The following is a 13,052-nucleotide window of genomic DNA, read 5'->3' as shown; positions in this document are numbered from 1 at the left end:
TCAATTTATTATTGAAAATGTTATAATGCCAGTAGTTTTACGATGTCATAGACCTATTAGGTATCGGTGTTTTCGGTTATTTTTCATAGTTTGTTATTTTTCATGTACAAATGTTAGCAAATGAATGCTTGAGTAACCAATTGCAAATGAACGAAGAAGTTACCTGATTGACAACCAGATTTCTTTACAGAGTGTACACCCGGTACATGGACTGCGTTACATTTTATATGTATAAGTAAACATGGACCATGGTCACAGGACTGGCATGACCAACACGAACTTGTGTTTTGTATATAGTTGCACCACCTGTGCCAACCAGAGTCATCTAATACCACACCCGGACCTTAACCTGGTCACGGACCCGCGGATAAGTTTGCAGGGGTCAGGTTTGTTTGGGTGGTGGGTTGTTGGGACCCGGGACATTGGGACTGGACTGTCGCAGGAAGGGGCTGCAATGGAGCAGATTGACCCTCCGTTACCACTAAAACCGGTAGCGTCCCATTGATGGGAGATGGACTCTTTATAGTTTAAGTAACGTTTAAGAAAATTGCCTCCCCTGCATGGGATGAAACTGCAAATAAAAATGTTAACCTTGTTTTCTACCTTTTCTACAGTTTGAAAAAAAAATAAATAAACTTCTGGTGTCCTGTTGCTCGGTGACAAGCTATGTTTAACCAAGGGGGAATGTGATGCCCTGGCCTATCAGGTCGTCACAGGGTATTGTGCAATCTGCCCTTCTGCACGGTATCCAATCCTCCTTGGTTACGGGTCCCTGGCTAAGAACGAGCTAATCAAAATCCTAGAAACACTCTGCACCACACCCACCAGACACACCAATGGGTAGCCTGAAAGGAATAGGGCCGCCCACTTCGGGGGTTGGTTAGGGAGGCTCAGGAGTGTTAGGAGCAGTCAGTTGTGTGGTGACTCTCGTGAGGAGAGGTCACAAGTCAGTTGGAGGAGGTCAGGAGCTGGGCTCCTTGCTAATACTAGGTGGCAGACGTTGGTCTGGGTCTGGTAGGAGCTGGAACCTCGGTCGCAGGGGATCATGTCAAGGGGCACGGAACTGCCGAGGAGGGCAGCAAACGGCCTTGTGCCATCTCTGGGCAGGGGTCAGGGCACGACGGGGTACATGGACCTTGGGGCGGGAAGTAGCTTCAAGCATCCTGGTAATTCACCCGACGAGGACAAAGTCTTCAGGAATCGTTCTCCACCCGCTCCAAAATCGGGGTACTAGCGCAACGAGGGGAATAGGACTTTCCCAATATACAGTCCAGAAAATCCCAAGCATGAACCCTGAGAGCAAGCTCACTCCGTTAGCCATACGGGTGAGCGGGACCCGACTAGTTTTATATTACCGGGGCCAACCAGTAAAGAAGGTGCCAAGGGAAAGGTCACAGGCTAATAAGCAACACCATCGGGCACGGGATCCAGGCGTGCTCCCACCCTGCTACAGCAGTGCTCAGAATTTCGGTTTACAAGTTGTCGGTGTCAGCGTTATTGGATTGAGTGAGTACGAAGTGACCCTTTCTTCCCAACGGTATCCCCTTAATACCATCACCAAGCCCTGGGGCATTCCCTCTACCCATGGAGGGGTTAAACACCTGGCTGCCATCCCATCGCCACCGGGCGCTCCTAACAGCAGCGGTGGTACTCCACCTTACCACACACCGTGGGTGGCGTCACGAACTCTAAACACACAACCCCCTGTAAATACCCCCTTTTATTTCGAGTGGCCGCACAACCCCTCCCGGGTCCGGAGACCCCTCGAGCCACCGCGGATCCGGATCCGAGCAGTCTTGGCTGCTGATGCTGGGGCGGTACACAGACCTCCCTCTGGTGGCCGGGAACAGGCATTGCCGGAGGGGACATTGCATCTGGCTCACCAGGAGACACTGCTGCTGGCTCAACAGGAGATACTATCACTGGTTTATCAGTCCTCTCCCAAGGGGTTCAATACAATCCTAAGATACCTCTGAGTGTTAAGCTGGGTTCACACTAAACGACAGCGACAACGACGTCGCTGTTACGTCACCATTTTCGGTGACGTAACAGCGACCTTGTAAGTCGCTGTTATGATCGCTGCTTAGCTGTCAAACACAGCAGAAGCAGCGATCATAACGTCGCTGTTCTACATGTGCAGAGAGCAGGGAGCCGCGCTTAGCGCTGGCTCCTTGCTCTCCTACAGTACACATCGGGTTAATTAACCCGATGTGTGCTGCAGCTACATGTCACAGTTCAGAGAGCAGGGAGCCGCGCGCACTGCTTAGCGCTGGCTCCTTGCTCTCCTTGCTACAGTATACATCGGGTTAATTACCCGATGCGTACTGCAGCCACATGTCACAGTGCAGGAGCCGGCACTGGCAGCAAGAGCGGAGGCTGGTAACCAGCGTAAACATCGGGTAACCAGGGAAAGGTCTTCCCTTGGTTACCCGATGTTTACGCTGGTTACAGCTTACCGCAGCTGCCAGTGCCGGCTCCTGCTCGCTTCATTTCGTCGCTCTCTCGCTGTCACACACAGCGATGTGTGTGTCACAGCGGGAGAGTGACGACCAAAAAATGAAGCTGGACATTCAGCAACGACCGGCGACCTCACAGCAGGGGCCAGGTCATTGCTGGATGTCACACACAGCGACAGCGACGGGACGTCGCTGCAACGTCACAGAAAATGGTGACGTAGCAGCGACGTCGTTGTCGTTGTCGCTGTGTGTGACACCAGCTTTATTCACATCTTGTCAGGGCAATTAGAGGATTTGCAGTATTAGGGTTTGTGGCAAATTTATTAGTGACATTAGATTTTTAAGGAAATCTGGAAAAGCTGACATAATACTAATGGGCTTGTTTATTTCTACTATGGAGCATACATAAAAAAATCCACAAAACAATCAAATATATGAATAAACATTAATCCACAGCATATTTGTGCATGCCATCCCAGGAACATGACATTTACAGATTCTATGCACTCGTATTCTATAAAATCTATCTTCTACAATTACAAAATAGCACAAAGGGAGCTGCAGATCGCATCCCTTGAACTTCACATCCACAATTATTGAAATATCTATTTTTAGCCAGGAATCAATGGCATTTCCTCATGCAGGGTATCTGCTCGTTCACTGCTTGCAAATAAGAAACAGAAATGAAAGCTATGTTTGGCTTGTAAGGAGCCAGCGTGCTTTATCTTGACATTTAGGTCTTCACGTTCTAACAAACTAGAAATACTCAGTCATCACAACCGAGCCAAAACTCAAATACCTTGTGTAATATGTCTAAATTATACAAATCATCACATCAAGGTTTGTTTGAATAATGGATAAAACTAAAGTAATTCATTCCGTTGTTATACAGATTTTTTATTTTTAGAACTAAAGAATCGGTGCACCTTTGGTGAACTTACACTAACAAATTCCTTATTCTGTTTAAAAGTGGGAGAAATCCCAGAAAAAAAACTCAGACCCCCAGAAGGGTTGGAGGTTCTGGATATTGGCTGTAATATATTGCATATAGATGCTAATAAGAGATATGTGTATAATAGTCATGGGAATCGGGCTTTGCTGTCTAAAAAGTCATTTGTTAAAGAAGTACCCAGCCTAGAACAACTTTACAGAGGCGGCTCTCGTCCTACAAACTCATCACGGGGCTCTATACATTGCAGATTGTAACCCTGTTGAGATAAACCGATCACAGAGGATCCAGCTGTTGAGCGTCCATTTGATCATCTGTTTTTTCTGACCATATTCCCATGGCCTTACAACTATGGTATGAAATTGAAACTCTAGAACTGCTCTAAACAGAGAATTAGCATTTAAGAGAACTGATCAACAGCAGCGAAAAACAATGACAAGATTACTTGGAAGGTCTAGAAAGCATCATTGTCGTAAAGCCTATGGTGGCATCTAGTGGAAATCTCAGGATAATACAGCTGGCCTGTTAAGCTTCGTCATAAACCTGTTTTTACTTGTCTACTTTTTTTCTGATTTTGGAAAAATCCTGCACCCTGGCTACAGTATGCTTTAAACAAAACATTTGCAATTTTCCAACTATCAATGTTTGTACTCATCTTAGATAGTTATACTGCACATCCGTTAATAAATAATATTTACCATACATCTATTTCACATCAGCTTCATTTGTCAAATGCCCTCTTATTTTGCTACATACATTATGCATCAGCACACTGCGATTAATGAATACATGAATGCTAATATTGACCTAATTTTGGATGGTCTTTCGCTGTAATATCTTTATCTCTACCTCTCCATGTGCTAAGCCAGGCCTAATCTCAACTAAAGATGGTGTCACACATAGCGACAGCGACAACGACATCGCTGTTACGTCACTATTTTCTGTGACGTAGCAGCGACCTTGTAAGTTGCTGTTATGATCGCTGCTTAGCTGTCAAACACAGCGACGCAGCAGCGATCATATTGTCGCTGTGCTACATGTGCAGAGAGCAGGGAGCCGCGCACACTGCTTAGCGCTGGCTCCTTGCTCTCCTAGCTACAGTACACATCGGGTTAATTAACCCGATGTGTACTGCAGCTACATGTCACAGTGCAGAGAGCAGGGAGCCGCGCACACTGCTTAGCGCTGGCTCCTTGCTCTCCTAGCTACAGTACACATAGGGTTAATTACCCGATGTGTACTGCAGCTACATGTCACAGTGCAGAGAGCAAGGAGCCGCACACACTGCTTAGCGCTGGCTCCCTGCTCTCCTAGCTACAGTACACATAGGGTTAATTACCCGATGTGTACTGCAGCTACATGTGCACAGAGCAGCAGCCGGCACTAGCAGCAAGAGTGGCGGAGGCTGGTAACGAAGGTAAATATCGGGTAACCAGGGAAAGGTCTTCCCTTGGTTACCCGATGTTTACAGTGGTTACAGCTTTCCGCAGCTGCCAGACGCCGGCTCCTGCTCCCTGCTCGCTTCATTTCGTCGCTCTCTCGCTGTCACACACAGCAATGTGTCAGAGGTTCAGGCTGGATAGCTGGTACTGATAGGATGGTAGGTACTGGCAGGAAGGCAAGTACTGGTAGTACGGCAGATACTAGAGTGGCAGGAAGGCAGTTATTGGCAGAACAGCAGGCACTTGCAGGAAGAGGATGGACTCAGGAATACGGGCACAGGTATACAGAACTGGTACAAAAACAGAAACACTGGTTAAGGTATACATAGGGTAGTTACTTTCTATATAGGTGGATAGTGCATAGCAATGTAACTCACATTAGAGTAGAGCACATTAATTAGACAAGATGGCGTCATGCTCCCATTCCACCAACAGTCACATTTTTTTTGCAGAACTCTGCAAACATTTTGGCAACCTTAAAAAAACTATTTAAGTCAGAATTCTAGAAAAATTGCTTTGATGAATCGGGGCCATAAAATTTTAAGGAAGTCAAGAAATATATATGGCACTCAAATTAATTTTCATTTTGCTCTTATTCCATGTTAATATTCAATGAGCATTAGGAAAAATAAGTCTAGAGCTCCTTCTTACAAAGTCGGCACTATGGTCACTTCATGTACCTCCTGGCATAGAATCCACTTGAAAAAATGCCGCAAAAGTGCCTCATAGAGTTAACATAATGCACAGCAATGTCAAAATGATGATGCTGAGTATGTTCCATCTTATGTCACTGCTTTTAACGGCTTAAAGTTTCGTAAATCCTTAAGTGGTTAAAGGAAGTGACACTTCGGCTCGTATACTGTCAGCACTCTACACTACACCGTATAGAGTAAAAGACGATGGCAGTGGAGCCGCCGCAAAGATTATGGAAATAGAGGCTTTCCTTGGGTCAACTAGGTGGTTGTGATGGCTTCAAGTACACATAACCTACGGGAAAAATACTGAATAAAGTTGGAAAATGGTGATTTAGATTTTTCTGCACTTTTATTACTAAGTCACAAGATAGGATTTGAACATTTAACTGTTTGATTGCTGCTATAACTTCTGTATTGCAGTTCATTACACATGCTAGTGTCGCGGGCGGGGAGGAGGGTGTCAGCACACCGCGCTCACCCCTTCTGCTCGGGTCCGGCAGTTGCTCCTGGTGGCTCGAGCTGCGGGCCGGATCCCGGGGTGTCTCGAGCGACGCTCCTCGCCCGTGAGTGAAAAGGGGGGTGTTTGTTGGGATTATAGTTCGTGACGCCACCCACGGTTGTGGTGATGGCACCACCGCTGCTCAGTGTGGGGGTCCCGGGGATGGTGATGGGAGCAGCCAGGTGTTGTGTTGCCCCTCCGTGGGTAGGGGTTGGTGATCCCGGGGCCCGGTGAAGAGATGTGAAGTGTAGGGCCTGGAGGGCGCAGGGACGCGGGGGCAGCGCTATGCCTTGCGGCACTGTGGTACTCACTCAGCCTGAGACACGGACACAGTTTGTACGGTAAACCAACGGCTGGTAGGACGGTCCCACAGACGGTTGCACCTGCACTCCCGGTAGGTGACGGTGACGTCTCTCTTCCTTGCACCTGTTTGACTGATGGTAGCGGTGGATTCCCTCCGGTTACCCGCTCCCCGACTGCAATCTGGGCCGGAGGAGCTCTACACTTTGCCCGCAGGCGCTGGCCCTGGGGAAACTGGTGCCTTGGCGGTGGCGGTGTCTCCCCGGTAATGGTCGGGCTGTTGCCGTCAATCGGGACTTTGTTGCTGGGGGATCTGCGTCCCCTTCACTGACGGATTCGGCAAATTGGGCGACTCCTAGCCTTGCCGGGGTCCGAGAGGCCCCTGCCCTGGTGCTGACTGTCCTTCGGAACACTGCTCCAGACCACCGGGCACACAGCCAACGGGGTCCTTCCAGGAACTTCCAAACGGTCCCCCTCCGGACAGTCATCGCCGTCGCTGACCTTGCTGTTCTAGCCCTACACACAGCTGGGCTCTCAGGCTTCTCCTTCTCTCTGCTCTGTCACCACTTCTTGCTTTCCTCCTTTTCCACTTTCCTTTCCTTCACTTTCACTTCTTGTTGTTTACTCTAGCCCTTCACTGGACTTCACTCTTCCCCTGCCCGGGGCTATCTGCCTGGTTACTTCCTGCCTCCAGAGTTGTGAGCTCCTTGGTGGGCGGAGCCAACCGCCTGGCCCACCCCCTGGTGTGCATCACAGACTCCTGGAGGGAGGCAACAAGGATTTCTGGTTAGCAGGTGTGCCTACCTGGAGTGTGGGGTGTAGTGGTGTTGTTATCTGTGTCCCCTGGCTTGCCCAGGGCGACACATTCCCCCTTAGCAAAATGCAGACCGTCCGCGGGCTGCCGTCCTACACCGGTTTTATTTTTCTGTAAAAAGGGGATAACAGGGTTAAACATAACATAAGCATAACATTTTTAATCAACTCTTCCCAAGACGGGAGGCACATTTTACTTTTAACGTTTCAACGGTGTACGGTCACGGTTTCCGCTCTCTCCCACCCAAGCAACCTGGCCCTGATGCTGCCCCTAAAACCCAGGCAGCACCCCTTGACCCACAGTCCAGCACACGGTACCCGAGCGGGATCTGTCCTTCCCTCCAGAGGGTAGCCACCGGTTCCTTTGGTGGCTGGGCCCTGGCCTGCTCTGCTCAGGGCCCTCCCTCCAACCTGCCTCTCCGGAGGCGGCCTGCGGAAACGGTAACGGTACCCAACATATTTACAAGCCACTAACGTTTGTGGTTGCCCTGCAGAGTTCACGGGCTTGTCCATAGCTAGTTCCCATGCATTTTTAAACTTTTAACGGTCCCCACGGGGACAACGGTGCCGGCTCCAGCCGGTTGCTAATCACAGCTGACAATCAGGTGAAAACTCGGTTCAATCAGTGTTTTTCATTTTTCAAAACTTTCAACAAACTTTCAAACAATGGTGGTCCCTACGGGGACGGTGCTGCGGGCCTCCATTGCCCTACTCCGGTCCTGCTGCTGCTTCATCCGAGGGAGGGGGTGCAGAGCTCATCTTGCCCTCCGGGCTGCCCCTCAGCTTTACATCCAGGGCAAACCACCCCCTCTCTCCGCAGTGCCGAGTGTACCGCACCATGTCTCCCGGGATAAGATTGCGGCCAGGATGCTCTTCGGGCAGGTGAGAATGCACATCCCGCCGGGCTACAAATACCTCGGCCTCCAGGCCCGGTTCGTATATGAACCCGTAGCCCCGGCGGATATCGAATCGCCTCACCTGCCCCTCGTAGAACGGGCCCCGGACACGGAAGGTCGCTTGCCGCAGGTTCTCCTTTTCCCGTATGACTCGGGCCACCAGCTCGGCTTTCCTACGCTCCCTCTCCGCGATCTCCAGGCCCAGCTTGGTCGGCTCCCTGTCCCAGTATGGCCTCGGCGCACGGGTTGAGCCCCGCGGGACATTCAGCACGTTACCCACTGTCAGGAAGGTGGGTGGCGTATCCCGCGGTGTCATGGCCTTGGGCGCTGCCTTGCAGCAACAACCCGGCGCCACCTCAGCCGAGGTGTGGGGGATGGGCACAGGGGCTTTCCGCAGTTGGGCCTTCGGCTCGGAGCGGGTCATCGGCTCCGGCTCGGGGAACTGCTCGGGGACTGTCTCTGGCGCAATCTTCGGGGCCTTCCATGGCAATGCCTCCGATTTGCTTCTGGCTCTGGCTACAGGTCGGTCCGCTAGGGCGGACGGGCTGGGTATCGCTACCGGTTGCGGTGGTAGCGGGCCTAGTGGCGGGGTCACGGCCTCCGGGACGGGTGGCGAAGGAGGCAACGGGGGGAGAGGGCTTGGACCGGGTCCCTCAGCCGCAGCGACCGGTCCCTCCGGGACATAGGGGCGTGGGTCACTCACCCTCCCTTCCTCCGCTTCCTCCTCGCGTCTCCGCACGGCTGCCAAAACGTCCGCCATGTCGGTCTCCCACTCCTCCAGGAGGAGCTGCATTTTGACCTGCAGCCTTAGATGGAGCTGCGCGGTCCGGATCTCCACCCACGCTGCGGTTCCCGGTGCGGGGGCCACGGTGTTTCGGGACGGCATCCACATGGTGTCTTTGCTGTTTGCTTCCAGGAACGGTTTTCTGGCAAGGTCCTGGCGTCCCTGCTTCTATAGCGGCGACTACATGCCGCCAGCCGCCATCGCGTCCCCCTTAGCTCTTTTTGGCCCCTCCTCTCTCGGGGCGGGGTTTTGGCCTTCGCGCCTCTACTGCTTGAGAAGACGCTCGAGCGGGAACTTTTCGCGCCAAAGATGGCGACTTCTGAAATTTTTCTGCCGGATACCTCCGGCGGTAACAAGGCGCACCTCTACCAGACGGCAGAGCGGTAAGATCCTGTTCGTGACGCCAAGTTGTCGCGGGCGGGGAGGAGGGTGTCAGCACACCGCGCTCACCCCTTCTGCTCGGGTCCGGCAGTTGCTCCTGGTGGCTCGAGCTGCGGGCCGGATCCCGGGGTGTCTCGAGCGACGCTCCTCGCCCGTGAGTGAAAAGGGGGGTGTTTGTTGGGATTATAGTTCGTGACGCCACCCACGGTTGTGGTGATGGCACCACCGCTGCTCAGTGTGGGGGTCCCGGGGATGGTGATGGGAGCAGCCAGGTGTTGTGTTGCCTCTCCGTGGGTAGGGGTTGGTGATCCCGGGGCCCGGTGAAGAGATGTGAAGTGTAGGGCCTGGAGGGCGCAGGGACGCGGGGGCAGCGCTATGCCTTGCGGCACTGTGGTACTCACTCAGCCTGAGACACGGACACAGTTTGTACGGTAAACCAACGGCTGGTAGGACGGTCCCACAGACGGTTGCACCTGCACTCCCGGTAGGTGACGGTGACGTCTCTCTTCCTTGCACCTGTTTGACTGATGGTAGCGGTGGATTCCCTCCGGTTACCCGCTCCCCGACTGCAATCTGGGCCGGAGGAGCTCTACACTTTGCCCGCAGGCGCTGGCCCTGGGGAAACTGGTGCCTTGGCGGTGGCGGTGTCTCCCCGGTAATGGTCGGGCTGTTGCCGTCAATCGGGACTTTGTTGCTGGGGGATCTGCGTCCCCTTCACTGACGGATTCGGCAAATTGGGCGACTCCTAGCCTTGCCGGGGTCCGAGAGGCCCCTGCCCTGGTGCTGACTGTCCTTCGGAACACTGCTCCAGACCACCGGGCACACAGCCAACGGGGTCCTTCCAGGAACTTCCAAACGGTCCCCCTCCGGACAGTCACCGCCGTCGCTGACCTTGCTGTTCTAGCCCTACACACAGCTGGGCTCTCAGGCTTCTCCTTCTCTCTGCTCTGTCACCACTTTTTGCTTTCCTCCTTTTCCACTTTCCTTTCCTTCACTTTCACTTCTTGTTGTTTACTCTAGCCCTTCACTGGACTTCACTCTTCCCCTGCCCGGGGCTATCTGCCTGGTTACTTCCTGCCTCCAGAGTTGTGAGCTCCTTGGTGGGCGGAGCCAACCGCCTGGCCCACCCCCTGGTGTGCATCACAGACTCCTGGAGGGAGGCAACAAGGATTTCTGGTTAGCAGGTGTGCCTACCTGGAGTGTGGGGTGTAGTGGTGTTGTTATCTGTGTCCCCTGGCTTGCCCAGGGCGACACACTAGCTTGACATTGTCGCACAGCCTAAGGCGGGCTTTGCACACTACGACATCGCAGGCCGATGCTGCGATGCCGAGTGCGATAGTGCCCGCCCCCGTCGCAGCAGCGATATGTGGTGATAGCTGGCGTAGCGAAAGTTATCGCTACGCCAGCTTCACACACACACTCACCTGCCGTGCGACGTCCCTGTGGCCGGCGACCCGCCTCCTTGTTAAGGGGGCGGGTCGTGCGGCGTCACTGCGACGTCACACGGCAGGCGGCCAATCAGAGCTGAGGGGCGGAGATGAGCGGGATGTAAACATCCTGCCCACCTCCTTCCTTCCGCATATCCTACGGAAGCCGCAGTGAGGCCGGTAGGAGACGTTCCTCGCTCCTGCGACTTCACACACAGCGATGTGTGCTGCCGCAGGAGCGAGGAACAACATCGGACCGTCGCGTCAGCGTAATCATGGATTACGCCGACGCTGCACCGATGATACGATTACGACGCTTTTGCGCTCGTTAATCGTATCATCCAGCCTTTACACACTGCGATGTCGCATGCGATGCCGGAAGTGCGTCATTTTCAATTTGACCCCACCGACATCGCACCTGCGATGTCGCAGTGTGCAAAGTGCCCCTAAGGCTATGTGTCCACGTTGCTTTTCCCTAGTTGCAGTTCTAAATGCACGTTTTGTCCTTAATTGAATTAGCCAAAGTTGCCTTTTGCAGAACTTTAGCGCTGAAAACGCATGCGTATTTGCCGCGTATTTGATGCTTTTTTAGCGCTTTTTGAATGCTTTTTCAAATGCTTTTTGACACATGTGTTTTGAACATCAAGACACTGTTAAATAAAGTTGCAACAGTCGAACCAAATGAAAAAAGAGAAAAAAAAGGGGCACATAAATATTTGTATGAAAAAAAATAAAATAGCAAGATTTAATAGAATTATAGCGGTTATTTAATAAAAAACGGAAATATAGCAATAAAATGATAATTTTCTTTAAATAAATTGTCGGACTATATGTGTGTGTAAAGGGACATATGAAATCATTATTTTGATGTGCAAAAAGCATGCGTTTTAGTAGTCCAAAACGCATGTTTTCTGCACCTAAAAAGCAGGTAAAACGCTGGAATTTTGATGTTTCTTGGTTACTCCCTGCTTCTCATTGACTTCTATGTTATCTAAACGCACCTCAAATGGCAAAAACAATTGACATGCTGCTTTTTAAAACGCATGTTTTTTGCCACAAAATATGCAAATTAAACGCAGCATTTTGAACTGCATGGTGGGCACAGGAAAACCCTATTTCCCATAGACTTTGTTGGGAAATCAAAACGCAGCCATTTGGGCACTAAAAAGGTGCAGTTGAAAACGCTGCAGAAAAGCATGAAAAAACGCACCGTGGACACATAGCCTAATTAAATCTGCTGCTGCTGGGAGGGCCTAATAGGTGTGTGTAACTTGCAGACTCAGAGGCCATTGTCAGGGCTCTGGTTACCACATTGGCTGTCACAGAAGTCTTGGTTACCCCATGGTCATGTTTTGGGTAGCAGGATACAGAGGGAGTAATGGTGACAACCACATAAGGTGTACTTTACGCGCTGCGACATCGCTAGCAATTGCCAGCGATGTCGAGCGCGATAGCACCCGCCCCCGTCGTATGGCTGATATGTGGTGATCGCTGCCGTAGCGAACATTATCGCTACGGCAGCGTCACATGCACATACCTGTTCAGCGACGTCGCTGTGACCGCCGAACAAACACTCCCTCAAGGGGCGGTGCATTCGGCGTCACCGCGACGACAACGAGACGTCACCGCAACGTCACTAAGCGGCCAGCCAATAGAAGCGGAGGGGTGGAGATGAGCGGGACGTAACATCCCGCCCACCTCCTTCCTTCCGCATTGCTGGTGGACGCAGGTAAGGAGATGTTCGTCGCTCCTGCGGTGTCACACATAGCGATGTGTGCTGCCACAGGAATGACGAACAACATAGCTACTAAGCAGACAACGATTTTTTGATTCAGGACGATCTCTCCATGGCAAACGATTTTGACCACTTTTGCGATTGTTTAAGGTCGCTCGTACACGTCACATGCTGTGATGTTGCTAACGGCGCCGGATGTGCGTCACAAACACCGTGACCCCGACAATAATACGTTAGCGATATTGTAGCGTGTAAAAACCCCTTTTATGCTGCACTTGCGATTGACCATATATCATCCATTTTATCATGTGATGTACTGGAAAGCAAGAAAAAAATTCAAGTGGGGCAAAATAGGAAAAAAAAAATCAATTCCGCAATAGATTTTTTAAAATTTTATTAACAGCGTACATTTTACTGTTCAACTGACCGGGCAATATGATTGTTCAGGTCAGTACGATTATAGGGATACCAGACATGCATAACTTTTTTATTGAAGTGGTGTAAAAAAAAAAATCAGAAACTTGTAGGAAAAAACTGTGTTTGTGTCGCCATTGCCAGTTTGGAATCTGCTGTGTGAGGGCCTGTTTTTTTTACACCCCGACCCAATGTTTTTATTGATATCACTTTGAAGAAGATACAATGTTTTGAACGCTTCTTATTATATTTTGTTGTTGT

Source organism: Anomaloglossus baeobatrachus, chromosome 1 (genome assembly GCF_048569485.1).
Source record: "Anomaloglossus baeobatrachus isolate aAnoBae1 chromosome 1, aAnoBae1.hap1, whole genome shotgun sequence".
NCBI lineage: Eukaryota > Metazoa > Chordata > Amphibia > Anura > Aromobatidae > Anomaloglossus > Anomaloglossus baeobatrachus.
Note: the sequence above shows the minus strand (reverse complement) of the source record.